Source organism: Macaca mulatta, chromosome 5 (assembly GCF_049350105.2).
Source record: "Macaca mulatta isolate MMU2019108-1 chromosome 5, T2T-MMU8v2.0, whole genome shotgun sequence".
NCBI lineage: Eukaryota > Metazoa > Chordata > Mammalia > Primates > Cercopithecidae > Macaca > Macaca mulatta.
Window position 1 is genome coordinate 168,041,204 of NC_133410.1, and position 26,426 is coordinate 168,067,629.

At 40.4% G+C, this 26,426-nt stretch overlaps 2 pseudogenes; both read right to left on the reverse strand.

Annotated features, from left to right (window-relative positions):
• Nucleotides 1-13,077: 13,077 nt before the first annotated feature.
• On the reverse strand, nucleotides 13,078-13,277 carry LOC114678628 (small nucleolar RNA U3; annotated as a pseudogene).
• A 263-nt stretch (nucleotides 13,278-13,540) lies between these two features.
• On the reverse strand, nucleotides 13,541-13,627 carry LOC114678629 (small nucleolar RNA U3; annotated as a pseudogene).
• Nucleotides 13,628-26,426: the final 12,799 nt, after the last annotated feature.

Sequence of the window (26,426 nt, forward strand, 5' to 3'; positions counted from 1 at the left end):
CTTTTGATAAAGGAATTAGCATAGCTGGAAGGAGGCCAGCTGTTATTCATCAAGACAATTGGAGAATGACCTCTAAAACATTTCAGTATCTTCAAGCCTGCCCTTCCCATCACAGGTCCAGAGCTCTTGGAAAGCAGAATGGTGCTGGGCACCCAGGGTCCCTCCATGGGCTCTTTCCAGGCCTGCTTCAGGACTCTGCTCCTTACATTCCAGTGCAGTGGTCTTCAGCTGCCCAAGCTGTGGCTCAAGCAGCTCCAGGTGGAGCTTGGGGTGCTGCTCTGGAGAGTACAAATGATAAGCCTTGGTGGCATCCACTTGGTGCTAATTCTGCAGGTATGAAAAATGCAAATGCCTTCCTCCACTTAGATTTCAAATGGTTTTGTGCAACCTGAGGGTCTAGGCATAGACTTGTCACAGGGTTGGAGGCACAGCAGCAGGTCCCCACTAGGATAATACCTAGTGGAGCTGTAGGAGTGAGGCCACTGCAGAAAATTCCAAGCAGAGGAATGCCTGGTGGAGCTATGGGGGTGGGGCCACCCAAAGACTCTAGAACTGTAGAGCTTCCAGTGTGCAACACCAGCCTTGGGGAGCTACAGGCACATAACTCCAACTTGTGAGAGCTGCTGTATGGGCTGAGACCAGCAAAGCCATGGGGGTGGGGCTACCTGAGGCCTTGGAGACCCACTCCCCACCCCTGGAAGGTAGGGCATGGAGTCAGGGAAGATTATTCTGGAGCCTTAAGATTTAATGTTTTGTGTCCTGTTGGGTTCTAGACTTACTTGGGACCAGTTACATCTTTCTTCTTGTTGATTTCTCCCTTTTGTAATGGAAACATTCTATCCTTTGCCTGCCCTGTCATTGTATTTTGGAAGGAGATAACTTGTTTGATTTCATGGGCTAACAGCTGGAGAGGAGTTTGCCTGAAGATGAAGAGTACCTTGAGTCTCACCTATATCTGTCTCATTTAGATGAGACCCTGGACTTTGGGCTTTTAAGTTGATGCTGGAACAAATTAAGACTTTTGAGGCTATTGGGATGAATGAATGTCTTTTTTGTGTGAGAAGGATATAAATTTGGGGGACCAGGGTGCTTCCTAATGGGAGTTGTTTAGGTCATGAGAGTAGTATGAATGGATTACTGCTGATTATAAAAGGTCTTGAGGCTATTAGTTTGATTTCTTGCATTCTCTTCTCTTTGCCTTTCCACCATGGGATGACACAGCAGGCAGGCCCTTGCCAGATGCCAGCCCCTCAATTTTTGGAACTTCCAGCCTCCAGACTCATCAGCCAATAAGTTTCTCTTCATTATAAATTTTCCAGTCTATGCTACAATAAGTCCTCACTTAGGGTCACTGATAGGCTCTTAGAAATTGTGACTTTAAGATAAATGATGCATAACAAAACCAATTTATAACTCATCATTGTCATAATAAAACAATTTTGAACAAGATGATGTTATTTGAGGACCTGTTGTACATAGTCTCACTTAAAATTGCAGTTTCCAAGAACCTATAGATGATGTTAAATGAGGACTTACCATATTCTATGATAGCAGCAGAAAACAGGCTAAGACACTTACCAAATGCCTCATATCAACATGAATAGTTTTAGAAGAGGAAAAAATGAAGATGTACTGTGCTTGGGCAGTGATGGAATGCAGTGCTCACAGAATTGCTTACTTCCTAGGATGATAAAGGGAAGGCCATTCTTGTTATTGGTAAACCTAAGTCGTGGGGGCAGATATGTGGGGCAGAGGGAATAAGCCCAAAGCCCAGGCCAATGAGATATTATCAAACACTGTCTAATTAGGGACTCTTATCTTGGAGTAGATCAGAAGTCACAAATTCAAATATGAGGTCTGAGTATGTAACATGGATGAGCAATTGGCTTGTCTTCTCTTTTTCTGTTTGGAATACTGAGACTATTATGTGAAGAAGCCTGGGCAAGCCTACTGGAGGATGAGAGACTGCATGGAGCAGAGGCAAATCCTCCAGCTGAGACATAGACCAAACAGCTTGTTCACACAAGGCATAAGAGTGAGGTCCTCATGATCCGGGCACAGTGGTCCATACCTTTAGTCCCAGCTACTTTGGAGGCTGAGGCAGGAGGGTCACTTGTGTTTAGAAGTTTGAGTCCAGCCTGGACAACAGTGTGATACCTTGTGTCTTAAAGAAAAAAAAAAGTGAGAAGACTGAACTTATCTTGGAGCATCCAGCCTCAGCATCAGCATCAGTGACCACAGAAAGTATCTGTGCTGATTCATACTGAAACTGTCCAGTTAACCCAGAGAACAGTGAGAAAAAATAAAGGATTGTTACTTTTTAAAGGACAAAACTCTTTTTTTTTTTTTACTATTTTTAAATTTTACAACTGGAAAATGTCTATTTGTACATTGTTTTAATATGACACTACCCTGATGACATTAATTTTTAATATGGTTAAATGCCATTTACATTAGTGTCATGATGAAAAACATGATTAGTTGATTCTGAGAAATTACCACTTTAATCTTTCACTATTATTGGACAGCTTCAAACTTTGTGCTATAAGATCAACAAGAGATCTAACAATATATCTTAATAGACCAATGAAGTATTTATTTGCTGAAATTTGAAGACAATGCTGAGTAACCTGTTGGTACACACCTGTGCTCTGCCCTGGAGCCCAGAATTCTACAATTTTACAGATCAATTACTGAAAGTTAAGGCATCTTAGATTTTTCCCTCTGTAAAAGGCCAGCAGAAGCCTAAGAGTTTGTTTAATCAGAGGGCCAAATTTGGCCAGCGGATGTGTTTTATTTGGCATACCCAGTGCTGGCTCAAAAATTTAAAAAGTTTGAATTAGTTATGGTGCCAATTTTTGGAACTAGACAATTACACTGAAAACCCTATTTCCAAATTATGACCTTTGTTGATGATAGATCCTTTGAGCTTAGAACAAAGGGTAATCTGTATGTGTCAGAGTCCTCAGTCTCAGCAATTCTCAAACTTAGTCCTTGTGTGTGCCAATTCACTGCTTTCAATTTGCTTCCATCCAACTCCTTTTCCACAAGGCTAACAGAATAATTTTTTAACCACCAAAATCTAATTATGCTAGCCAGGCATTGTGGTGTGCACCTGTAGTCCCAGCTGCTTGGGAGGCTGAGGTGGGAGGATCACTTGAGTCCCAGAGGTTGAAGCTGCAGTGAGCTGAGATTGCACCACTGCACTCCAGCCTGCGCAACAGAGGAAGACCCTGTCTCAAAACAAAAACAAAAACAAAACAAAACACAAAATCTAATTGTGGCGTTTCTCTATTTTAAAAATGGAGATCTTTGATCTCAGCATAAATTCTAGTCTCCTTATCCCCTTGTTACTGATGAAACTTCTTTCCCAATTCTCCTTCATACGTTAAAATTCAGCCACGTAAAATTGGTTTTTTCTGCAATGAGCCTTGAGCTCTCCATTCTCTTAATTTTTGCTAATTTTGTTTCTTCCTGCCTGAAATATGTATTTCCCAACCATGACTATTTGGCGAATTTCTGTCCAGCCCTCAGGTCTTTTCTAATAGGCTGTTTCCCTGAGTCTTGGTTGGTTGCTCTTCCCAAGTGTCTCCATAATACTTTGTACTTCACTTTTCATGTGGTTTCATATGGTTATTGTGCTGTATCATAAAATCTTACTTTCTGTATCTTCTACTTGACTGTAAGCTCTGTGAGGACAGGGGTTATGCCCAGCTTATTCACAGATTTATCTTTTAGCAGGGGGTTAATAAATATTTATACATTAACAAATATTGGCTGATGAATGAATAAATTAGGCAGTAAGAAGAAGCAATAGTATTTAAGAAATCAGTCAAGCAAACAAAAACAATAAAAAAAGTTCTTTTCTTATGATGTTCTTTACCTCATAGGCAGCTGATGCTTACATTTTTAAAGACAACATTTATGTGGCCATGGGGAGATAAAGTAATTGGCTGGTGAATTTGTCATGACCAGTCTAATTTATATAAATTTCTTATCTTCTGCAACCTTTACAATTCCATAGTTTAAAAACTCAGTGATTGAAAGACTTTAATAGACAGTGTCTTCCAATGACTGTATTTTTATATACATTAGCCACTTACCCTTTGCAAGCTTGGGGATTTTTTGGGCCAGCATGTGATTATATTAACCCAAACTATAATCACTTTTTTTGGCATAAATAAAGTCAAGCAGTTAGCAGAGGCCAAAGGCCCTAGCAGCCGTTTTAGTACAATTTGGATGGATGCAGATGAAATTACAGAGTCACATTTTATTTGTTGGCTGCTGTCCCAATTAGGAGCTTAGCCACATCGGAGAGTCGAGAGAGATCAGAAAAGGAGGTAGCGAGAGGATACACAGTTCGAAGGAATTAATCCATGGCACTATGGGCTTGCTTTTGCTCTGACCGGCAAAGAGACTAGCTCTGGACCTCTGACCGTATGAGCCTATGTGGATTAAAAAATTCTCCAATGTTTCCAAAACATTAATTATGTTCTTTTTACAGAGTTTTACACTTACGCAGCTGGTAGATGGGGCGGGGGAGGTAGGGAGTGGGAAGAAGTGGGGGAGGGGGAATGGCTGAATCAGATGTCATAATTATTTCAGGACTGGAAACAGAATTGAAATGACCCAGATGGTTACCCTAATGAAGCTGATCCAAAATGTATGCCAAGAGGCATCAGAACATGCCTTTCTATCTGTCTCTGTGTGTGTGTGTGTGTGTGTGTGTGTGTGTGTGTGTGTGTGTGTGTTTAGGTGTATAAGTGCAAGTGTGCATGCATGATTGATTTTTGGCTGAAGTGGGCTTGGGGTTATAGCAATGCAAGTGTGGCAGGCCAAGATGGATGTGCATAGGAAAGAAATCACAATGCAGAGCCTCTTCCTGCTATGGCCTTGGGTAGGCCTGACTCCTCTCAATTGCACCAGCATGGAAAATCCCCTTTCCTTTGGCTTTTAACATAGACCATATTTCCTGGGAATGTATGGTGCCTTTTGGATAAGGTGCTTGAGGCAGATCAAGCAGGGCTAGGGACATTTAGGCTGTTGACTTGTGCCAGGGCATTTGTCCAAAACTCTGTCTCTAGCAAAAAACACACATTGTGCTGCATGCTGGGGCGACTGTGACAACCACCTTGTTTATGAACTTTGTTTTACCAACATGAACCAAGATAGCTGCTGCAATGCCATGAGACAAAGGGCAAGGACAGGGCTGAAGACTGATATCATCTCTACTCAGGTTTTAAAACAATAGAAAGATTTTTTTCTTTACATGAAAGGACTTGATATATGTAGATCTTCAGCACCATGCCAGGTACATAGTATATACTAATTATAAGTTAGCTATTATTATTTTATTATTCATTTAACATCTTAGCCATGGATCTAACTGTGCTTATAATTCAAAGGTATTTCTTTAATAAAGACCTATGAACATTGTGTTGGATATGAAGGGAGACTGATTTGAGAATTGATTATAGCAACTTTGCCACCTTGGATAATTGGGACTAAGCCTTAATTTTCTATCAGTAAAACAAAATTAGGATGGGGCAGAGTATTCCTAGAATGCTTCCCTTGGTAGGGGAAAAAGTTTCTTGCCTAGTCTGTGTTATGACTGTGTGTGATATTTTATACATGTGACCTCATTTAATCTTCACAATGAATTTGGCTTTATTAAGAGACTGAAATTCACAGAACCCAAGACATTTGTTAAAAATAGCAATTACTTTCATTTATTGAGCACCTCATATTTGTCAAGCTCTCTACATACCATTCTTTATTATTTCCTCATGGCCACACTGCAAGGCATATTGTTATCCAGATCCATAAATGAGGCAACTGTGGCTCAGAGATTCAGCAATTCATCAAGATCCGACAACCAGTTAGTACTGGGGCAAAGATTTGAACTCATGTCTCTTTAACTCCTAAATCCATCATCTTTCTATTAAAAGAGGGTTGCCTTGTGAGATTGCCTTCTCCCACTCCTACTTGAATGAGTCCAAGATGCGCTTGTTTGATAATAAATTCTATTGACATTATTCAAGAGCTTAGAGAATAAAAAGTGTCCCAGCGAAAAGTATGCTTCAAAAAACACAGCTTGCCACATGTGCAGAGGAGGAGAAATTAAGTGAGAAGAACCCAAATTGATGAGAGCTTCCAAAGACACAGGGATATAAACAATCTCTAAATTGGAAATGTGATGTAGTATTGGCCACAGAGTGTGCATATGTGTTTGTGTGCTGGGAGAAGGAGGGGAGAGTAAGTAGCACAGGCTTTTGATAGATGAGAGAAAAAAGCAGGGACTGCTGCCCTTGTGGGCTTTCTTTCTAATGTGTAGGGGGTAGCGCTGAGGATCGGCAGTGGGATTGGGGAGAATGACCATCCCACATACCTCCTGCTGCTTGGTGGGCACTGCCAAGTGCATTCTCTCCCTGGCCTTGTATTTGGAAAGAGATCGCCTTGGGAAATATACTGGAAACAGGAGGGTGGCAGGATTCTTATTTTTGGTTTGGGTTTGGACTCCTGACTCCCACTCAGCTGCCGGGGCTCCTGCTGATGAATTGCTTTTAATGAAAGTCTATCTCCTGGGCTAAACAGCACACGGGAGCTCTGATTTTGCCTCTTATTGTGTAACCCCAAGCAAGTTGTTCTACTTCACTGAACTCTGAAGATAACAGTGATCACCTACCTCCCAGGGACCCTATGAAGAATGGCCAGGAAATGTGAATATAAGTGCTACATAAATGCTAAGTCAATGACATAAATCCTCCTGCGGACAGTGGTGTGCCTATCCAGGCTGCTCTAAATCTCTCTTCAGTGACACAAACTCAGGGCCTCAGGATAGGATGTTCTTGCAGAAACACATTTTAAGCCACAAACCAGATCACGTTAGGGGGTGTAACTCCAAGAAGGGCAGACAAATGGAAAGAGATAAGGCTGAAAATCTATCACTAACTCACTCTCTTAGGCTCTGGAGTCTGGCACATATTACATGATGCCTCAGTGCCTTTCTGTTTGAAAGTCACTTCTTCAGATTGCAAATCCTCACTTGCTTTTGTCTTTCCAAACAAAACTTGATTCTGAACTTTAGAATACAAGTTTTGCATATTTCCAAAAGAAAATTATGCTGGAAGCGTAGATTAAAGATAGTGGATGCTTTTGCCCAGTCTTCCTCTGTGCTTGGTTGAAACAGAATTGTTCAACTGTTGGCAGGGATCTGTGATGCTGCCGGCTACCCTGGGCTCCTAAACGGTTTTGAAAGCTGCTGGAGATTGTTGTAATAGGCAACAGAAGGGAAACAGCCACGTTTGCTGCAGGGGAATTTGGGGTTCACATTGCTGGCTCTTCCTCACACTAGTCATACCTCACAATGGCTTTGGGCAACAAAGTTTGCACTTTTGAATTTTTAGTGAAAATGCCTCCTCTCATGGGATTCTGTTACATCAATTTTCGATACACAGATAGTAACCTGATTATAACCAAAATGTTTCTTCCTTTCTCTCTTCCTGCCTGCCTTCATTTGACATGCATAGTTATCTTTTAAGATAAGGTTAACCATTGCATTTACTTATAAGATGGTTAGTGTACTGTTTCAAAATTAGGATGGGGAAAGGTTTTTTTTTTTTTTTTTTTTTTTTGCTTTAAAGATGGGACTCCCTGGTCTGATCTCCAAAGCCAGGTGTTGTTGCTTGTGAAAACTGTCTTGTGCTGGTTTCCATGACACCACACTCTCCTGGTCTTTTGTCAACTTCCTATTTCTTGTCAGTTTCTTTTTGCAGGCTTCTCTGCTGGACCTCCAAATTTTGGATTGATCCATTCAGTGCCTGGTCCTTGACCTTCTAATCTTTTTGAATGTGCTTCCATTAAATATGGGAAGATCATTAAATATTGATAACTCTCTATTTCTATCTTGACCACTGACCTCTGCTTTGATTTTTTTCAGATTTATATATGCAACTATCTACCTGATTCTCTACTTGGATATTAAATCAAAAGTTTCAAATTAACATATCCCAAAATGAACATTTTATTTCTCCTTGCCCAAACCCCCTTCTTTCCCAGTCTCTCTTATCTTCCTCTTCCATTTTAATTATTTATTCACCTTTTCTTTGCTCCTTATTCTGAGGCATGATATTTCCTTTTTTAAAATAGAATTTTTCTATATTGCCCAGGCTGAAGTGCAGGGGCTTGTCACAGGTGCAATCATCACGCTCTACAGCCCTGAATCCTGGCCTCCAGCAATCCTCCCACCTCAGCCCCTGTAATAGCTGGGACTACAGGTGTGTACCACCACACCTGGCTCTCCTATTTTCCTGACAACAATACCATCCATTTGGCTGTTCCCATCAAACACAAGGATAATCCTGGATTGTTCTCTTTCCTTTTATCTTCATTGTTCAACTCATCAGCAAGTCGTCCAAAATACATTCTGAATCTCAACATTTTTCACCATCTAAACTGCCACCAGCATGGTTCATACCATGAATCTGTCTCATTTGGGCTATACTCAGTAGGCTTCTAAATGATATTCCTGCACCAGTCTTGCCTGCTACAGTTTATTCTCTGCATAACACTAAATGGAATTTATGATGTTTATTATTTATTTGCGTTTCTTAGATGATGAAACTTGGAAGGAAGTGAGTGAATTGTTTCAGAACACACAGGAGTAATGAAGGAAGAAAGACCTGAAGTCCATTCTCCGTAGTTCTGACATTAGTTAACTTTTGAAGGGTTTCAATCCCATTTGTTAACTGATCATTTAAATTAGGGTTTAATATAAAATTCTAATAATTGGTATTAATTATAGAGCACTTACTGTGTGCCGGGCATGATTCCAAGGACTTTACATAATTTAGACTCTTTAATCTTACAATAACCCGATGAACTATATAGTATTGTTACTGCATTTTAAATATGAGGAAACTGAGGTACATAGCTGTTAAGTGTCTTGTCCGAGGTTATATAGCCAGGGGGCAGCAGAGGCAGGATTCAAGCCCAGGGATTGGTCTCTGGACTTTGCTGTGTTATACTGATCCTCCACTGAAGCCACGAGTTTGTTCCAACATGATCCATTGGTCCGTTTGGGGGCATTTATTTTTCTTGTTGTACATTGGTTATTTTATCTGTTGAACGAATTTATTATGAGAACACAAATTATCCATTACTGTACCAGTAGTGTCTTAGGTACAGCAAAGAGGAGAACTGTCATAGCTTTGGATTTCTTCTATATACATGGTAGTTTGGGTCCACAGTTTGGAGTTTTAGGTGCTATTTACTCAAGGGGCAGGCTAAAAATGAACTCCCAAATTGCCTCAAATATTTTCTATTAGGTAACATTTCCCCAAAAGATGCTGTCCTGAAAGCTTCTATGTGAAACAGCAACTCCTCTCAGGTCCCAAAGGGGCTACTTGCAGTTTAAAAAATAGTTGGCCTCTCTCTCTTGCACCTGTGCTGTGCTTAGTAGATTTATTCAGTCAGAGAAAACTTCAAAAAGGATTGGCGATTCGAACTGAGCCTTGATTAACTGAAAGAATTTTGAATATCGAAAGAGAAGGTTGAACTTATGCCAGGTCGGCACTGTGGAATGCATAAAAACAATAAGATTGTTTGCTACTTAATTGAACAATTGTGATGCTAATCTGTTTGTCCCTTTGTGTCTCAAAGGTAACACACTATACACTTCACCTGGATAACGTGTAATGTAACATCACCCAGAAACAGAATTGTGCTTCCTTTCACTCATGGCTGCCTTCCTGTCCCCTCCATCTTTGTGAATAATTCTTTGTTGATAAGGGACTCATTATCATTATTGATTAAACTTTGCCATCTCAGTTTGATGTCGGTGAATACCTTGCTCATTTTAATCTGTCTCAGGGCTGAGTTTTATGCTTACCATGTTTTAATTTGTCCCAGGATTGTGTTTGCCTGATGCTGATATAAAGATTGAGGACTCTCTTGGGGGCATTTCGTGACTGACACAAAAAAGTGTTTGGAAATATATGAATAGTCCTTTAGGATAAGCCTTGAGACTCACAAACAGAACTCGGTGGCAACCTCCCTGTGGCAGTTGCCTTGAAACTAGACTCATAAACTAAAGCCAGGAATAAATAGCTATAGTAAAACTGTTAATCTGTTTACATGTTTTAACTCAGGGGTGATTTTTTTCCCCCTTATTTCAATCCTGAATATTTTTCTCTTCCAAGGCATTCTATTGTTCAATTGACCTCTACAAATATTGACTTTATTAGATTTTTGGTGAGAACAAAGTTGTATTATATGCTATTTTTGAATATGAATTATGTATTATATGAATATGGTACTATTTTTATAATATTTTATTTTGAAATAATCTCACACTTACAGAGAATTTACATCAATAGAACAACAAGCTCCTGTGGGCTTTTCACCCTGATTTTCCAATCGTTATCCTTTTAATTTGCTTTACCTGATGCTAATTGAAATGACGATTTCTCATTCTCTGAATTCTTGCTAGTTCACTACCTGTTTAGAGCATATTAATCAAAACAGGAAAGACCTGTTTGGATGTTTATGAGGGGAGAATGGAGGAAACGATGGGATTATGATTACAGGGAGAGGAGGAGGAGAGGGGATTACTATTAGAGGAAACACAGGAAGCTTTGTAGTAGCACTGTCACAGGTGCACTATATTTCTCCAGCAGGGACTCCAGAAACAGTGCTCCAGTGACATCAGTTTTTTTCTGAGGTGCTATGAAGGCCTTACTTTCCAAATAAGCTCATATATCCATTTTCTCTTATAGATTGGTGATAAATAACAGTATTTATATTTAGGTGGCTAATAAAGTCAAGTGCAAAAGTTGCCCCTTTGGGACATTACATGGAAATATGGAGTGCTTCTCCTGATGTTGCCAATTGAGGACCCCTCTGAGCAGGTTTCTGAGGTCTCCCCATCAAACCACGGGTCACGCAGCCAGGGAGATTGCCAGTGAAGTGGCAAATTGCCCGACCTCTTAGCGGTGTGTACGGATCCTGAAGGGTGCAGCCCGGACTGTCCTGACTGGCCTGGGAGGCATATGAGTAATGTGATTTGAATTGGCAAAAAACCATGATTTTCACTTTTAAAGCAATCTTTTATTCTTGAGCTGAAGCCAATTGAAATGCCCCGAGCCTGGGCCTTTTTATTCAGACAAGAACAATGAGATCAATTTCAGCAGAAAATGAGGGAACAGGAGAGAGATGGCAGCTGAGGTAATTGGCTGTAAAGGACAAAGTTTGAAATTAAATATTATGGCTTAAATAGTCCTGTAATTCAAGCTTCCCTTCTCTCCCTTCTTCTATCTTGCATTAGAGAAATAAAACAAAAAACTCCTTACTGCAAAATGGAAGACAATCTTTTTCTAATAGAAGAAATTTCTCTCTGCAACATGAATTTGAATACAGCGATTTGATTTCTATGGAGATAAAGAGGCAGAGAAGTTAGTGCTGTTTGGAAGGGAATGTAAATGTGGTGTCAAGGAAGAAAACTTCACGCGCACTGGCTTATTAGAATTTGCTGTATTTTATCCTGTTTTTGTTGAGCAGCAGAAGGGATGCAGGAAGCTTTTTATTTAATTTTTAGGGCAATTAGGGAGAGGAAATCCAGGCTGAGTGACTTTAGACTGCTCATTACCTTCTGGCAGGCAGAAGGAGAGTGCATATTTTAAATGTTAAGATCAGATTATTTATAAGTTTCACTTTGAGATTCAAGGGCATGGGAGGAACGATAACTTGATTAACAGAGAAAACAGCCTTATGTACACAGCTGGTTTAATCTTTGTAATAGGTCACAGACTGAAGAGCAGCATTTCAGTCTCTTCTTGGAAGTGACAGATTCTAGGGAACCACTAAGTTTTAGAAAAAGAAAACTTTTAGACAATACCCCACCCCCACCCCAAATCTCTCAGGGAATGTGGTAGTGGGGGATAGGCATTCCTAGGTCTTGCTTTGCTGTGCTGTAATGACAATTTTAATTCCATACCTTTCCTGGAATGAATTACTGACTCCTCTAGAAGTAAGTGAAAGCCACTGAATTTGGTCATTTCATTGTTATATGTAACAAGGTGTCTTGGGTTGTTTTGTAAAATGAATGCATCTACCTGTAAGAGAATTCATGGTCATTTCATTTTCTGGCAATAACTGCTGACTACCTCCTTGATCAGAGGACACAGGCTAACCTGAATGTTCTAAAAAATTTTTGCTGACTATCTTTCCCCGAGAGCTTGTATGGTTTTCTTTGTGGGGTTGTCTGAAGGTCTCTATTCTTAAAGTCCTTTCAGGTAAAAGTAATAAAAATGAACACTACCTAGTTGAAGCAGTGAAGGGACTTTGGAGTATCCCCTGGGTGCTGAAAAGAGCAGGTCAATGTCACCCGAGGAGGACGGGAGTCAGGACCCTCAGGAGCCTGGCAGTGGGAGTGGGCTGCCCTTCTCTCTGAGTGCTGGCCTCAATGTGACTTTGTCTCTGATTTCAGGTCCCGGTGTTTAATTCCTGATACCAATTTCTGGGAGAGAAAATTGAGTTCCTCCCGCTTGGATTAGGTGTTCTCTTGAGGACCTATGAGCGGTGGGCGGGATTGGGGAAAAATCACATGGCTGCCCTGTGCTCCCAGGTGTGCAGAAATTCCTAGCAGGGTGGAAACCTGGTGAGAGGGGAACCCCTTGAAAGTTGTCTCTTGTACTCAGCTAGTCTGTGTGCGCAGGAAAAACAATTTGCTATTTAAAATCCCAGCGAATCCTAAGGAAGTCTCAGAATTCCTTTTTGGAATAGATGAGTTGTTTGCCTGTGAATGAAAGATAAACACCAGGGAAAGGCTTGGAAAGTGTAGGAATGAGAAAAAAAAAAATTCTAAACTGACTTTATCAATAAAACAAGAATGTGGAGGTTGCCGGGGACTGGACTGGGAAAAGAAGCTCAGCTGTAGGGAGAAAGCCAAGAGCCAAGAATGTACATGGCGAGTGCAGTGAGCTGAGGAAGTGGGCACAGTGAGGGGTATTTACAGTACGAGCATCTTTAAAAAACATTCAAACTTTTTTTTTTTTTTTTTTTTTTAATGTTAAAACGGGAACCACTCAGACTGTGTCCTCTCCCTCCTACTTTCCCGGAGGAAGAGAAAAACAATCCTCAATGGCAAATGGCACCTGCAGCAAAGCAACACCAAGAGCTAGCCTGGCTCTCAGGGGGAACCCTGTGCCTCCTCCTCCTCGCTCCTCCTCCTGGTTTCGGTGCTCTTCAGCGGTCCCCAGCCTTTTTGGCACAAGGGACTGTTTTTGTGGAGGACAATTTTTCTACAGGTTGGGTTGGGGGGCTGGTTTCAGGATGAAACTGTTCCACCTCAGATCATGAGGCATTCCATGGTCATAAGGAACGTGCAACCTAGATCCCTGGCATGCACCATTCACAATACAGTTCACGCTCCTCTGAGAATCTAACGAGGCAGAGCTCAGGCGGGAATGCTGGCTCACCTGCCGCTCACCTCGTGCTGTGTGGCCCGGTTCCTAACAGGCCACGGACCGGTACTGGTCAGCTGCCCAGGGACTGGGCACTGCTGCTCTACACTTTCAGAAAAACTTCTCTAAGAATGGACTATAGAAATGATCCCTGAAAGTAGAGTCTTAGTATGGGCATCTTACATCTAGTTTTTAATTTAGCTGGCTGGACACTGAAACATAGTCCTGTCCCTTCCCAGAATGTAGTAAAAGTCTGACCTTATGCCCAGTCTTCAGTTTGTTGCTATTTCATGCGGGGAAGGAAGTGGTGATTGGACTCATGAAGTATACAATGAAAGGATCCTTCAACCCAGCTAATGGAACTCAAAATAACTTGAAGCCAGAACCAAGTAGGAGCATATAATATTTGTAAATAGAAGTGTTCTTCTCCCTCTTTCTAAAGAATTTCAAGTGAAATTGGGAGGGGCAGAAAATTTCCTCTGGGAGTAGAAGAGAATGGTGTAGGAATTTAGACTACACTTGTTTGAATTTTAAAAGAGAGGCAATTCCAGCTGAATTTTGGGATAGAAGAATAAGAACCATATATATGTTGAAACAGTACAAATGTGGTAATATGGAGAAATTTTTAGATTGTCCTTTAAAAGTTTCACCTTGAACCTAACGTCATTGTAGCTGCAATGGCATGCACTCTGTATGTATCATCAGAATGGGGCTGGGAGCTGGTAAAGCTTAAAAATATGCACTTGTACCAGGAAAATGGTTCATTGTGAAAAATCTCAGTTCTTAGACTTCTAGAATTGCTCTGTTTCTACGCTGCTACTGTCTTGGCAGCAGGAGGGACAGAGGTGGGACCCTCACTGGTCTTTGGGCTGCTATCCTTGTGTCTGATATAAAATCACAGAAGAAGGAAAATAGTCCTGTAGAAAATTCAAGTTAGTAAGTGCTTCTGAAAAAAATGTGGCTCATCAGCTTTCAATTTTTCATTCTAAGGAAGACGTTGATGAAATTCTAGGTGCCATTTCTCAAGTGCCAAGAGGACCAGGGTAGTGCCTCCGGGGTAATGAGCTCTTTTTATTGATGTCTTTATTTATTCACTCATTCTTTTATCAGGGGTATATTTAATACATAAAATGCTTTAGAAAGATGCTGGGTACTGAGTACATAAAAAGGCAGACATTTAAATAAGGTATTAAAATATTGAGGTAAATGCCAGTAGAAGGCTGTATAAAGTGCTCAAGGGAACACCAAGAACAGTCAAATAAAATAGTTATGCTTAAAATTGGGAACAGGATGAGATGGGAGAGAAGATAATTTTGCCTATACTACACCCCACCTTTCTTTCTTACAACTCAGAAAATGTGTCCGTTTCTTACTGCTTCCAGGCCCTTCCATCGTTCCTTTTAAGACACTTTTTGTTACAGGAATTTCATTGTAGATTGTGGTTTATTGTTTTGTAATTCTTTTTTAGTATTAGGCTTTAGTGAACTGGCCTCAGGGCCCTAATCACTAGCCATAGCGTTGTCTCTATAGAGTTTTGAGTTTCGCATGAAACTTTGAAATAGAATTTGCTTGAAGTTGGAATTGTCTGTATGAAAACATTTTAAGTATGAATTCCTAACCATTAGGATACATTTCAAGAACAGGCCTATAGAAAGAAGTATAACTGTAGTTATAAAAATAATACCGTTGCTACCACTAACTCAAACAGCTCACAATAACAAATTCAGGCTGTCTTACTACTGCTTTAATTCCCTGTATGTACCTTACGCTAGAGAAATTCAACATTGTTGAGTGATTCATTAAACATGGAATTTCAAAGTCTACTCCTTTTCTCTCTGAACTGGCGAACTTTTGTTTGGGCATAGTCACGAGTCTGTTGTTTTTTTGATGCACATCTCAAATGCAAACAGTAAATTTTACATTGTAGTTTTAGGTTAGTTTTGTAGCAAGAAAGAGGTCTGACTCATGCTACTTGCGGTGGATACTGTGGTGTGCCACACACATCCCCTATGTTGGACTGAGAGTCACATTCCCCTAGCTGCTGGGAGTGTTGGCTGCCCACAATTCAAGCTGAGTCCCTCCACAGGAACTGCCCTCAGCAGAAGCGAGCTGCATTATTCAAGATTGCATCTCCTACCTCTATCTCTTAGCTGTTTGATATGGAGGTAAAATGTCTGGCTACTTTGCCTCTATCTGGGACAACTCTGAGGGGTTATCTGTAGGAGAGAATCATGTATTATTCCATAATAACTCCTGGCATTCTACTGGGCCTTTGTAGAGATGGAGTTTCTGAACCTGTGTCAGGGTCACCCATTATGGGCTAGGTTTGATCAGATCCACCAAGTCATTGCTGGACAAGATCAACAATAATTTGTCGAAAGATGGAAGCAGTACATTTTAGATATGTCATGAGCTGGTGCAGAAGGCACAAGTAAACTTAGAACCCCATGTCAGCATCACCACTCTTGCACTGGCATGAATTCCTCAGCTTACTCTTCTGGCCCTGTGGAGGATCTTTTATGACCAGCTAACTGAAGAAGAAAAAGGCCTAACTTAGTTTATGGATAAACTGGCTTAGTATATGGATGCAAGCTGAGAGTAGCCTGCTGCTTCATTACCACACCACTCAGGTGAGGCTCCCACAATATCAATAAAAGTAAATGTCCACAGTGGTCAACATTTGTGTTGACACCTCCAGTAAAGATATGTCTAGATTCCTGGGTAATGGTGAATGGCTTGCAGGTGCTGCAAAGAAGAAAGATTGGAAAATCAGGAACAAGGATATCTGAGCATGTGGAAGTAGGCACAAAGTATAAAGATCTTTGTGTCTCTGTTAATGTCCACTAGAGAACATCCACTATGAAAGAGATAGTAACAACCAAGTAGACATAATGGCCTGCCAGTCGATGTCAGCCAGGCTCTGTCATTCCTTACTCCACAGAAGGCACAATAGAATAGCCATTGTTACAGAGGTGAAGGCTATGCTTGGGCCCCAGAGCTTGGGCTGCCACTCACAGAGGCTGATCTAGCTACTGTTGCTGCTCAATGTCCGATATGTCAGCCACAGAAATAAACACTGAGCTCCTAGTATAGCTCTCTCTCTCTCTCTGTCTTTTTTTTTTTTTTTTTTTTTGAGTTGGAGTTTTACTCTTGTTGCCCAGGCTGCAGTGCAATGGCACGATCTTGGTTCACTGCAACCTCCACCTCCAGGGTTCAAGCGAATCTCCTGCCTCAGCCTCCCAGGTATCTGGGATTACAGATACAAGACACCACACCCAGCTAATTTTTGTGATTTTAGTAGAGACGGGGTTTCACCATGTTGGCCAGGATGTTCTCAAACTCCTGACCTCAAGTCATCTGCCCGCCTTGGCCTCCCAAAGTGCTGGGATTACAGGTGTGAGCCACGGCACCTGGCTGTACTCTCTCTTTAGGGGAACAATAAACCACTTGTTGGCAGCTCGATGACATCAGACTCTTTCCAACATGGAAGAGACAACTGTTCATCTTAACCGGAAATGATGAGATGACACATGTTCTTTTTTTTTTTTTTTTGAGATGATACATATTCTAAATATAGATTTGCTTTTTTCCTTTTCTTGTTTGCAGGTCCTCACTGTCTGAGGGCTTATACAATGTTTGATCTACCAACATGGTGCTCTGTGTCATCACTGTAGACCTAAGGACCCACTTTATGGTAAAGTAGGAAGACAGTGGGCACATGACCACAGGACACAATTGTCCTTTAACATACCATGCCACACAGAATAGCCTACCCAATAGAGTGATGGAATGGACTTTGAAGCTCATCTCAGGTGCCAGCTTCAAGATGAAACCCTGTGAGGATAAGGCACTGTTCTCCAGGATATATTATATACCATAAGACAGTGAGTGATTTGTGAAGTAGAAGTGACCCTGTTTGTAATAACTTTCAATGATCCGCTTGGATAGTTTGTACTTCCTGTTCCTGCAATTTTAGGTATTGAACATTTCCATCAGGAAATACAGAAAGAACTCCTTTAAACTTTCAGCAATGGATACCACCTAGTCACTTTGGATTTCTTGTGTTAAGAGACCAGTAGACAAAGAGGATATTGGCAAGAAAGTTAATCTTGATCACTAAGATGAGGTAGAGTGGCAGCTACATGATAGCGGCAGGGAAGAACCCATTTAACATTCAGATGATCCACTGTGGCATCTCTTGATACTTCCCTGGTCAGTTTTAATGATAAATGTCCAAGTACAGCAACCATCTACTGAAAAGCGCCTGGTGTGTAAGGACTCAGATTCCTCAGGGATGAGGGTCTGGGTTGCCTCAAGAGGTAAGCTATTTTGGCCACATAGTTGTGAGGTTGCGTGGCAGATGAGGAAGAAGAGGAATACCAGTTAGAGTCTCAACACTAGCTGCAATGTTTGCTGGAATTTGTTCTTTTGTAAGTTTCTCCAGAAAAGATGACCAACTAATATTCTAAAGGAGTTCTTCCTGTGTAGGCTGGTAGATGAGCGAAGTGGGTGGTGCACTTACTATATGATGCAAGCAGATCTAAATGGTACAAAGAATGGGTTTTACTGGATGCCGTGGTGTGCTTCCCAGCTGTACCTTTCTGGACAGAAGCACTTATTCCCCAGCTGCAAGGACTATTGGCTGGTGATGGTTCATAGCTGAGCGTCTCTCTGGGAATTTTCCTTGCCAGTAGAAGCCCTCTAATCCAAGCCACTTCCCCTGTCTGGGGAAACTTTTGCCTAATGCTGGCCCATGTAGGACACATAAAGGCCTAGACTCTGTTGCTTCCATTGCAGGCCAACCCTGAAGGGCTATCCCAGCTCCAGAACTCCTCCTAGGATGCCAGAGGCTTCTGATAAATAACTATATTGCAGTTTGACTTCTTGCTCTGCCCAATTGCTTTCCCACATCTTTAGAGGTACTGTTTCCCAGCACACTCTCCAATAAATTTCTTATACACAACTCTCTGCTACATAACACATTTCCCTGGGAAGCTGACCCTGGTCTAAGAAGATTTAAAGAGTGTACACTAAGGGAATGTTGAACTCTCCAGATTCAGGAAGCCAGGGAATCATAGAAGAGCTTGGCCATGTGGAACCTCCTTTTCAGAAGAGCTTGATCTTCATTTCAGGGATTTACCATTAATATGAATTAGCTGTGCTGTTTGAGCCTGCTCCTCTCTGCCTTCCAAATGTTTCACATGCTCCCAGATCAAATGGTGTAGAGATGGAATCTGACTGGTTCAACTGATAACCATCCTTCTGTGTAGATGGATCCCTCCACTTTTTTTCCCATTGGACAATACCAGCTAATGGATGGCTGCTTTAAGGATACACAGTTGCTGTTGGTCCTATCCGTGAGGCCTGGGTGGAGTCATCCTCAGACATGAACTGTTTGCCTGAGGTCCCTTAGTAGAGCCCCCAGACATGAGGAACTCTGTGAAGAGTGTTTAGTATATTTATCAACAGGGAACTGGAAAGCATTCTCTTCATGAAAACAAACTTTTTTTTTTTTTTTTTTCCCCTAGGACATTTATGTTCCTGCTGCTGTGCTTTCTTATCAGATTTTTGGACTGAAAATTTTGTTTGGATATCAGATCAAGTACTTATTCTATGATTTATTTAAGAGCCCTTTTATGAAATCAGTATAAATATACACCATTAGTGGGAATGTTGTGATAAGTAAATAAATAATGGAAGTAATGTGCTGAGCCCAATGCCTGGCATATAGTAAGCCCCCAACAAATTACAGGGGTGGTGGGTGACTGTAGTTTTTATTTTCATTACTTGCCATCCTTCAGTCTGGGAAACTTTTTTTCATTTTAATTATATTTCAGTAGTAAACCTCTGACACTTCTTTCAAGGAGAAAGATTTGCTTTGGAAACTCTCAGCCAGTTATTTCCATCTCTATGCTCTTAGGTCTGTAGTCAATGTTTTTCAATTTCTAGGGGTTAAATGAGGACACCAAAATATTGTTAGCATAGTATACAGTTGCAAGCCCTTTGGTTCTATTTGGTTAAGTGCTTTATGATCTATTTTATTTGTTAGTCCCAACACAGCCTTGTGAGGTGCATGTTTATTCTTATTTTTACCCCATAGATGGTTTTTAATTAGCCTAAGCAAGTTCATGCAACCTTAAGAAGGTCAGTGGTGGTGCATAAATTCAATTCCTTCAAATCCTAGAATTCTACCTTGTCCTTTGGGCCTTGCTGTTTTTCCTGATTTCTGTGTTTTTGACATGGTTATAGATGTAAGCTATAGTTCAAAGGGAAAAAGCAAAGAAATCAATGTGACTTTTTAATGAAAGAATTTAAATCAAGCAAGACCCCATCAGCTCAGCATTAAATTAAATAGATTTTTTAAAGTTTTAGTTTATGAATGTCAATTTCTGAAATTTTCACACTTTCTCTATTTTTCCCTTGCAAATTCATTAAATGTCAGACTAAAATAATTTACATTTTAAAATATTTGACTTCTTATGATTTGACTTCTCACCAAAAAACTTATGAAGTCTTTTTCTTGGCAAGTCCTTTTCTGCTGCTTTCAGAACAATGTGAAAATCTGCACTGTTCTCACCTTCTATCAAAGGAAATGAGAGAATTACAGAGGTAATGCATTTGGAAATGCTAATATTATATAATGCTATGCAATTTTGAGATCCTAAAATGAAGCTTTGGCTCTTCAGAAGCCCAAGAGAGGGGCTTTTGTGGAAGAGGATCTTGGAAGTGTGAACTTTTGAAAGTCAAAGAGTTTAATGAAAAGGCAGCAGTCTTTGTCCTATCCCTTCCTACCCCTAGTTTTGAGATACAGATGCAACTCTTTTCAACTGTTTTAACTGCGTATTTCTAAATGATAAGTAACTAATATTATTTGTTATTTTTATTTTTAAACATCATCTAATGAAATGGACTGTATTGACTTCTTAGAGATGCAGATTACTATCTTTTAAGCCATAGCAAATTATTCCAAAACTTAGAGGGTTGATACAACAACCATTTATTTTCTCATAGTTTCTCCAAGTCAGAAATGTGAGTATAACTTAACTGAGTACCTCTAGCTCAAGATCTCCCATGACATTGCAGTCAAGCATTGGCTGGAGCTGTGATTTCATCTGAAGGCTCATCTAAGAGAAGAAACACTTTCAAGTTCACACTTGGAAAAAGCAGGTTCTTTACAGGATGTTGGGCTGAGGATTTTATGTCCTTGCTGGGTTTTGACTGTGAAGGCCTCCCTCTATTCCTTACCATGCAAGTCTCTCCATAAGGCAGCTTACAACATAGCACTGGTTTTCTCAGAATGAGCAACAGTGAGAGTAAGAGAGAGTAGAAAAGTTGAAGCCCCAGTCCTCAATCTTTCTCTTTTTTTTCGAGACAAGGGTTTCGCTCTTATTGCCTAGGCTGGTGTGCAGTGGTGTGATCTCAGCTCAGTGCAACCTCCACCTCCCTGATTCAAGCAATTTTTCTGCCTCAGCCTCCTGAGTAGCTGACATTACAGGCACATACCACCAAGCCCGGCTAATTTTTTTTTTTGTATTATTGTAGAGATAATATTATAGAGATAATATTGGCCAGGCTGGTCTCGAACTTCTGACCTCAGGTGATCTGCCTGCCTTGGCCTCCCAAAGTGTTGGGATTACAGGCATGAGCTACTGTGCCTGGCCGTCCTCAGTGTTTTTCTAACCTAATATTGTTCCATACCGTCTGCTATACTCTGTCACAGTCAGTAAGTCCAGTTCACACTCAAATCAAGAGGATTAAACAAGGGCTTGAATTCCAGAAGGCGGACATTATTGGGAGCAATCTTAGAAGCTGCCTTCCATAGTTCATCCTCCAGATCCCAGTAATTCATGTCCATCCCACATACAAACACATCCATTCTCAACCAATATCTCCCAAAGTTTCATCTCATAGCATCAGCTCAAATTCCAGAGTCTCAAGTCAGGTCCAAGTGTGGATGGGATTCACCAGGTACCGTTCCTTAAGCCCATATTCTTTCAATTTGCAGACCTGTGAAAGAGGCAAATTTCCTCTAGTTTCCACACCCCTTGTAAAGTGGTGGAACAGATATAGGCTGGCTATCTGTTACAAACATTTCTTTTGAAAAAAAGGGAAAATTGGAAACATAAGATAGTCATTGCTTGATGGGAGGTGTGAACTCCAGCAAAACAAATGTTTAAAGATTAATTAGATCTCAAAGCCTGAAATATTATTCATAACATTTGGTCCTGCTCTCTGGGCTCTTGGTTTCACCTCTTTGTCATCCTTTCTTTTTCATAAAAGATACCATGTATTTACATTTGAGTAGTTTTCTCTTCTTATCTGGGATTTTGACTTTGTTCCAAATGCTGTCTGTTTTGTAGATTCTTCCCTTATCTCCTTATTCCTTGTGTCACCAGTTTCCTATTCAAAGTCTAAGTTAATGAGTATGTTTGATAAAGCCCAGGCTTCATTGACCTACTTACCAGGGAAGCTGGGGAAGTACTTAAATCTTCACTTTCTTGAGTGGGATTCTGAGTTTTCTAAGACCCAAAAGATTGAGAATTTCCCCACTTGGGATTTTAGATATTGGTCAGTCAAAAGAATGACAAGTGTTCCTTATAGTCATCTTTTGAGCTTAAAAATGCATTTTCTTATATGTATATATCTTTGACATGTACTATCTTTATACTCACACCTTATAATTATTTTTATTTAATTAATTAATTTTTCTTCAGCTTATTTTAAGTTCTGGGGTACCTGTGCAGGATGTGTGGGTTGGTTACATACGTAAACGTTTGTCATGGTGATTTGCTGCACAGCTCAACCTATCACCTAGGTATTAAGCCCAACATCCATTAGCTATTCTTCCTGATGCTCTCCCTCCCTCTGCCATCCCTGACGGGCCCCAGCGTGTGTTGTTACCCCAATGTGTCCAAGTGTTCTTATCATTCACCTCCCACTTATAAGTGAGAACATGTTGTGTTTGGTTTTCTGTTCCTGCATTAGTTTGCTGGGAATAATGGCTTCCAGCTCCATCCATGTCCCTGAAAAGGACATGAACTCATTCCTTTTTATGGCTGCATGATATTCCATGGTGTATATGTACCACATTTTCTTTATCCAGTCTATCATTGATGGGCATTTGGGTTGGTTCCATGTCTTTGCTATTGTGAATAGTGCTGCAGTGAACATACATGTGCATGTATCTTTATAACACAATGATTTATATTCCTTTGGGTATATAGCTGGTAATGAGATTGCTGGGTCAAATGGTATTTCTGCTTCTAGATCTTTGAGGAATTGCCACATTGTCTTCCACAATGGTTGAACTAATTTACACTCTCACCAACCATGTAAAAGCATTCCTTTTTTTGCACAACCTTGCCAGCATCTGTGGTTTCTTGACTTTTTAAGAATAGCCATTCTGACTAGTGTGAAATGATGTATTAGTCAGGATTCTAGAGGGACAGGACTAATAGGATAGATGTATATATGAAAGGGAGTTTAATAAGAAGTACTGACTCATGCTATCACAAGGTGAAGTCCCACAATAAGCTGTCTGCAAGTTGAAGATCAAGAAAGCCAGTCTGAGTCCCCAAACCTCAAAAGTAGGGAAGCCAGCAGTATAGCCTTCATTCTCTGGTGTGAGTCCAAGAGTCCAAAAGCTGAAGAAATTGGAGTCCAATGTTTGAGGGCAGGAAGCATTCATCATGGGAGAAAGATGAAGGATGGAGGACTCAGCCTTCCATGTTTCTCTGCCTGTTTTATCCTAGCCACTCCGGCAGCTGATTAGATGGTATCCACCCAGACTGAGGGTGGGTTTGCCTCTCCCAGTTCACTGACTCAATTGTTGATCTCCTTTGGCAACACCCTCACAGACACACCCAGGAACAATACTTTCCATCCTTTAATCAATCAAGTTGACACTCAATATTAACTATTAGAGATGGTATCTCGTGGTTTTGATTTGCATTTCTCTAATGATCAGTGACGTTTAGCTTTTTTTCATATGTTTGTTGGCTGCATTAATGTCTTCTTTTGAGAAGTGTCTGTTCATTTTCTTTGCCCACATTTTATTTTATTTTTTTGAGATGGAGTCTCACACTGTCACCCAGGCTGGAGTGCAGTGGCGCAATCTTATATCTCCCAACTTCCTGAGCCCAGTACAAACACAACCCACCATATATCTCTCAATTTCCTGAGCCCAGTACAAACACATTCCTCCATATATCTCTCAACTTCCTGGGCCCAGCACAAACACATTCCTCCATATTTCTCTCAAACTTTAGAAAAACACCACCTGGGAAATCTCCGATAAGGACACAGCGGGAACCAATAAAAAATGCTAAATGTATAATGTTAACCAATTGTAATGCTGTAACCAAAAGAATTCCCTTGTTCCTCTGTAACTTTACTATCCTATTTACCTCGGGCTATAAAAGGCAAGCACTCTCATTGTTCGAGGCCCTCTTGTATGCTGTGGAATGGAGGGACCAAGTTCGAACTTGCAGTAAAAGATCCTTGCCGCTTGGCTTTGACTCTGGACTCTGGTGGTCTTCTTTGGGGAACAAACGGTCTGGGCATAACAGTATCTCATTGTGGTTTTGATTTGCATTTCTCTAATGATCAGTGATGTTTAGCTTTTTTCCATATGTTTGTTGGCTGCATTAATGTCTTCTTTTGAGAAGTGTCTGTTCATTTTCTTTGCCCACATTTTATTTTATTTTTTTGAGATGGAGTCTCACACTGTCACCCAGGCTGGAGTGCAGTGGCGCAATCTTGGCTCGCTGCAAGCTCCGCCTCCCAGGTTCATGCCATTCTCCTGCCTCAGTCTCCCAAGTAGCTGGGACTACAGGCACCCACCCCCTCACCCTGCTAAGTTTTTGTGTTTTTAGTAGAGATGGGGTTTCACCGTATTAGCCAGGATGCTCTCGATCTCCTGACCTTGTGATCCGCCCGCCTTGGCCTCCTAAAATGCTGGGATTACAGGCCTGAGCCACTGCGCCCAGCCTGCCCACTTTTTAACTTTTTTTTTTTTTTCCTTTTAAATTTGTTTAAGTTTCTTGTAGATTCTGGATATTAGACCTTTGTCAGATGGGAAGATTGCAAAATTTTTCTCCCATTCTGTAGGTTGTCTGCTCACTTTGATGATAGTTTCTTTTGCTCTGTAGAAGCTCTTTAGTTTAATTAGATCTCATTTGTCAATTTTTGCTTTTGTTGCAGTTGCTTTTGATGTTTTTGTCATTTATTTTATTTTAAATTCATAGAGATGAAACTCATAACAAAGTACCATAGTCAGGCAAAAAAAAAAAAAAAAAAAAAAAAAAAAAGGATTAACTGGAAATGTATGTTCTTATGAATTAAATTTAAAAACTAATATTTGTGTTAAGTCTTTCTCCAAGAAGCTCTAACTAGTCAGAGTGCAGGGGAAGACTTTGGGATTTGGTCAGTATGTACTCACTTGGGGATCAATTTTGAAATACTATTTACAGCTCAATATCCAACATTGCTATTTCATGCATGACATACGATTGACCTTTGGGAAGAGAAGTCTGATCTTACATTTTAGATTAAGGGCAGTTGTATGTATTGCCTAATGGTCATCAAGCATTAAATTGTAGGTAGACTCAATTTCTCAATGTTCTGTTAGTGGGAGATTGAAAATTCAACTTTCTAAGGAGTTTCTACTAAAAAAAAAAAACTTTTGGATGTTTATGAGTCAGATAAGACCAGTGTGACCTTTTTCATTCATTGCTATATTTCCATACTTTGATGGGAAATACAGATTCCAGGTTGTTTAATTATGAAAAACCTTTGATTTATACATTTTATACCTTTTATTATACTTTTTGGAATATACTTCCTTGATTTTCCTGGTATCTTTGACAAATGAAACATGCTTTCTTGAATATAAGGACAGAAAATACTTTCTCTGCAACATCAGAGGAGGCTTTTTTTTCCGTTTTAAAAATTGTGATAAAATATATATAACATAAAAATTACCATCTTAAGCATTTTTAAGTGTAAAACTCAGTGGTATTAAGTACATTTCCATTGTTGTACAACTATCACAACATCCATCTTCAGAACTCTTTTCATCTTGCAAAATTGAAACTTTATACCCATGAAAAAATAGCCTGCAATTTCCTCTTCCACCAGCCCCTGGCAACAAACATTCTACTTTTCATCTCGATGATTTTGGACTATTTAAGTACCTCCTGTAAGTGAAATAATAAATATCTTGTTTTTTCAACTGGCTTATTTCACTTGGCATAATGTCCTCAAGGGTTCATCCATGTTGTCACATATGTCAGAATTTCCTTCCTTTTTAAGGCTGAATACTATTCCATTGTGTGTAGATGCTACAGTTTGCTTATCCATTCATCTGTTGATGGCCATTTGGGTTGCTTTCACATTTCAGCTATTGTGAATAATGCTGCTATGAACATGGGTATACAAATAGCTCTTTGAGAAACAGGCAGCTTTTGCTTCATTACTTCAGGTTGATTGCTTGGCAATAACTGCTACTGGAATAACACTTGTAATTTACAAAATAACCAGGAAGGCTGATTATATTACCTAGGGTTTCAGTAGAAAGCAAAATTCGACTCAAGTGATGCAAAATATTTTGATGAAGAGAATAATACAGAGGTATGTGTTTTAGGGTGTAGTGGGGGGTTAAGGAAATTAACAAGCAATGTTGAGATACCCAGACAATAGCAACAGCAGAAAGCAGTTAACATTTTTAGTTGTCAATGGGCAAGAGAGCAAATAGTGTTAACGGAACCTACTGAGCGCTGCAGCTACAGAGAAGGAACCATGGACAGTAGCTGAACCCATGGAAAGATGCAGCTACTGCCATAAAAGTGGCCCAGAGTGGGCAGGCATGGGAACAAAATACTGCAACCTCTTTTTCCTCCTGCCCTCCAATCTTTTGCTAATAAATCCCACTGGTTGAGTCTAATCAGAAGCCAGCTAGCAAGAGCT